At 38.9% G+C, this 4,669-nt stretch overlaps 1 pseudogene; it reads left to right on the top strand.

Moving 5' to 3' along the window:
• LOC102188318 lies at positions 2,385-2,647 on the top strand (annotated as a pseudogene).

Here is a 4,669-nt window from a genome sequence, read left to right as displayed (position 1 = left end):
CCAGGTTGGAGGAAATCAGTGTCAGCCAAGTGAACATTGTGGAATCAGTAGTCTGGATACTTCCAGCAACACGGTATCAAGATGTGCAGTAGTGAATGACACAATGAATAAGTCATGGTGTTCCCTAGCATGTGAAAGTACAGAGTTGAAGGCAAGGGCTCTGGATATGTGCAGCGAGGCATCATGCCCAACCCTCTCAGAAGTTTCCAGAAGGGTAGAGTCACGAGACTCATCGCAGGATAAGACTGAGCTTCCAGTTAATCAGGTACATTTAAAGAGGTTTAAGTACATTGAACTTAGAAGGATTTTCAATAAATGTAATACTTGTTCTCAATGGTAGCTCAGGGCAAGGAATATACTTTCAAGTCAGTCGCCTAGGCTGAAACCAGAGTTTAAATATTATTAGCTCTAGGCCAATTACATAGTCTCTCTGTGTCTCAGAGTGTTGAGTAAAGGATGGCTCTGCAGATGGCCACAGGGGAGGCCAAGAGGTCTATCTAATGCATATTCTTCATGAAGACAAGATATTAAGGAGAATGACACCAAAAAACTAGCAGCAGATATCTCTGGCTGGTGAAAAATGAAAATGTTAGTCACTCCGTTGTGTCTGACTCTTTGCAACCCTATGGACTGTAGCCCACCAGGCTCCTCTGTCCATGGAATTCCCCAGGCAAGAATACTGGAGTGGGTTGCCATTTCCTCCTCCAGGGGATCTTCCCAACCCAGGGATCAAACCTGGGTCCCCCTCATTGCAGCAGATTCTTTACCATCTGATCCACCTAACTGGTAGGACTATAGAAATTCTATGTTTTTCTCATTTGCCTGCATTTTCACTAGTGAACAAACATACACTTTTACCATTGACATAAAATATTACTTTTAATAACCTGTTCTCTCCCAGTAGACTTTGTTTATTAACCTCAACTAACTCTGATTCATACCAGTAGACTTTGTTTATTAACCTCAACTAACTCTGATTCCTGCCATGTTCCTCAGATCTATCAATCACATCTAGCTAGCTAGCTAGCTCTCCAGCCATGACCTTTCTACAAAGAATTCATTACATTCTAAAGTGAAAACAGGTCCAGGGGAAGAAAAAAGAGAACACAATGGAAAATACATGTAAGTAGGTCCTAAGATCCAACAGAGCTATTATATTTTGAGAACAACTTTGGCTCTGAGCTTCCAGGAAGACAAAGCAAAAAAAGGAAGGAAAAAAAAATCTCATTTCCTTTACAGAAGAAAAAAGTTCCCCAGGGAACTTTTCTAGTTGAAGAGGCAGGAGGAGATGAAGAAGGCAACATTTTCAGAAATGTCAGCTCATACTAGTATTTCTTGAAATGTCTCTCAGTAAGAAGTAAGGTAACAATAAAACCCAGTTAAGACAATTTGGGGATGGGGACTTACCCGACGGCTCCTGGGCTTCCCTGGTGGCTCAGAGGGTAAAGCGTCAGCCTACATTGTGGGAGACCCGGTTGGAACCCTGGGTCGGGAAGGTCCCCTGGAGGAGGAAATGGTAACCCACTCCAGTACTCTTGCCTGGAAAATCCCATGGACTGAGAAGCCTGGTAGGCTACAGTCCATGGGGTCGCAAAAAGTCGGACATGACTGAGCGACTTCACTTGCTTCACTTATCCGATGGCTCAGAGGTAAAGAATCTGCCTTCAATGCAGGAGATGTGGGCTTGATCCTTGAATCAGGAACATCCCCTGGAGGAAAATGGCAACCCACTCCAGCAATCTTGCCTGGGAAATTCCATGGACAGAGAAGTCTGGCCGGCTACAGTCCATGGGGTGGCAAAAGAATCAGACATGACTTAGGGGCTGAACAACAAGACAATTTTGCAAGTCAGTAAAGTAGCATGGTCCCAAAACATGGTTTTTAGAAAGTCAGAAATGATTAGAATTAGACTATATAGTAACATGGAGACATTGCTTGTCCTTCAAAGAAACGCACATAATGAGCATTTTGCAATGCCTTCACCATAATGTGTGCGTCTTTCTACTGTTGAGATATTGGCTTGAACCATAGAATTTACACATGTATGAATTATCTTGAGAACTAAATCATGTTTTCTGCTTTTGTTTTGTTACACCACACCTAATACACTTGGCATTTAAAACTCACTAACTGCTTTGATCCAGTGTCATATATACATTCCTTTTCATCTTTAGCTGTTGATATATGAATTTCAAACACAATTTATTTTTAAATTTACTTTGGATAAAATCAATTTGGTGGTTTGAATCACATAAAGTTTTATGAGAAAATGTTACAAGTAAGGTCCTTTTATTGCATGAATTTCAGAAATGTTTTACTATCAAAAATTGGGACTGAGAGAGGCATCGGGGACCGCAGCGGTAGAAGCAGCAATTTATCTGTGTGCAGCCCCAAACAGAGAGGAAGATGCTAATTAAAGTGAAGACGCTGCAGAAAGGAGATTGAGATTGACACTGAACCCACAGACAAGTGGAACAAATCAAGGAGCGTGTGGAGGAGAAAGAGGGAATTCCCCCAGAGCGGCAGAGGCTCACACAGTGGTAGACAGATGAATGTCGAGAAGACATCAGCTGATTACCAGCTAGTAAGTGGCTCAGCCCTCCATCTGGTATTGGCTCTGAGAGGAGGGGGTGGTCTTCGGCAGTGATGGACCCTGCTCCATTTTACCTCCCTGCCCTGTCACTCATAATGAGGCATCATATGTCCTCTCACTCTGTGGGCCACCAGAGCCACTGCCCCATCCCCTGGCTGCCCAGTCTTGTGTGTCTGTTGGTGGGAGACTGTGAGGACCCCAGGAAGCAGTGTTCCTGGCCCAGAGGGCCCTTGCTGGCTACTGGGTTTTAATTTGCAGTCCTGTGCGCTTCCCTCTCTTATGGCTGTGTCCCTGATTCTCAATAAAATCTTTGTTGGCCAAAAAAAGAAGGGGGGGGGGATTGAAATGCTCCTTTAACTTATATCTTTTAATCACTTTGCATATTTAGAAAACACTTCAGATTGATGAGATGCTGTCCTCATCAGAATGCTTGATGTTCAAATTTAGTTATTGCTCTGATCTCCCTGCATTGTATATTTTAAATATGAAATTTAAAATAATCCCCAGCTTTACTTAGGTATGATAAAAAGAGAGATAAAAATATACAAAATCACCCCTTTTTATATGCAGGTTGAGGCAAATAATCATAAATTACGACTACTTCAGTCACTCACTTCAAAAATGTATTCTGAAAAAAAATCTATTCTTAACTAACCAAATGGGGTAAGGAGGATTGATTTTTTTTTTTTTCAGAAATGGTTTTGTTTCTTTACCTTGTTGATATAAATCCAAGAAAAAGTAAAAGATCACAAATGTGGGAGAGTGACAGATTTATCTTTTTAACTGCTAGTATAATTAGATAGAAGATAATGATAGAAGATAGGCAGATAGATAGAAGGAAAGAAAGAAAGAAAACGGACTTTTTTTGTGTCTATTTTATTAGTTGCCACTTTTTCATAAACTCAAATAATGGAGTTTTTTAACAGCTTATACTATGGTTTTCTTTTTTCCCGATTGGTCTTTAATCTGCTTCTAAGATTTAGAAAGTTACAGCAATGTACTATACCTAGTAAACTCTTATTAGCTTCATTAGTGGCTTGTATTGTTTTAACATATTTCCTCTTGACATGGAAGACTATCCCACTATCAAAATATTAAAACCTTTGCAGGGCTCTGTCTGAATTTATGTTGGCAGCTTATTATTTAATTTGACTTTTAGCACATGAAAACTGAAGCAATGTAAGATATGGCATTAACTTTTGGATACTAATACATACTCTTCTTACATTTGTGAAAAGCCTTGCTTCTTAGTCTAAGTGCCTTCTGACAACTGAAGGACCCTTTTGGGGTGAATCATGCTGTAATGAGGCTTCCCTTCTTTTCTGATAACTAATCTCCCTTAGAGGCTGACCCAAATGTAGTCACATAAAGATAAACTTCACTGTAGTAGAGTGTGTAGTCTAAACTATTATTAACAAAATAATATGAATCAAAGTAATTTTTCAAAACTAAGTTACAAATTTTAGGCTCTTGTGAAATTTGAAGCATATTTGAAAACCTAATTGAATAGTTACATTGTTAATATCAGCAATTTTTTCAGTGTTTTTCTGAAAGCAGCTTTGAAACAAGAAGACAAAGATAAAATGATGTTCTAAGTAAAAAAAGGTTATTCAGAAAATGAAGCAAATTTAACAACATAAATAAATCATTACTGCTAGTAAAGATACCAAGCTAGCCTAAATAGTGCTCAAATAGATGCAATAAAAACATTAGTCCAAATAATTTCTACACTAGATGAATTAAAGGGTCTTATGTAATAAATTTCTACCAAACTATGATAAGTATACACTATTGACAGCTAACAGTTAGTGGGTGCTTGTCAGATGACACACTCGAACAGTATCATTGAATTCTCACATGAACTCTTAGAAGTAGATTCTATTATAACTGTGTTTTTTAAGTGAGGAGACTGACATACAGAGAGGTTAAGCAAATTTCCCAAAGTTACATGGTTATTAAGTGGTATATAGCCAGGATTTGAACCTATAATTAGGCATCATTGTCAAATATCTTAATCACCATACAGGCTAACCTGGCTCCTATCTATATTAATTAGTGGTATTTGCTTGTTATAAA

The sequence above is a fragment of the Capra hircus genome, chromosome 9 (genome assembly GCF_001704415.2).
Source record: "Capra hircus breed San Clemente chromosome 9, ASM170441v1, whole genome shotgun sequence".
NCBI classification, from domain to species: Eukaryota; Metazoa; Chordata; class Mammalia; order Artiodactyla; family Bovidae; genus Capra; species Capra hircus.
Note: the sequence above shows the minus strand (reverse complement) of the source record. Positions and strands in the feature narration are given on the sequence as shown.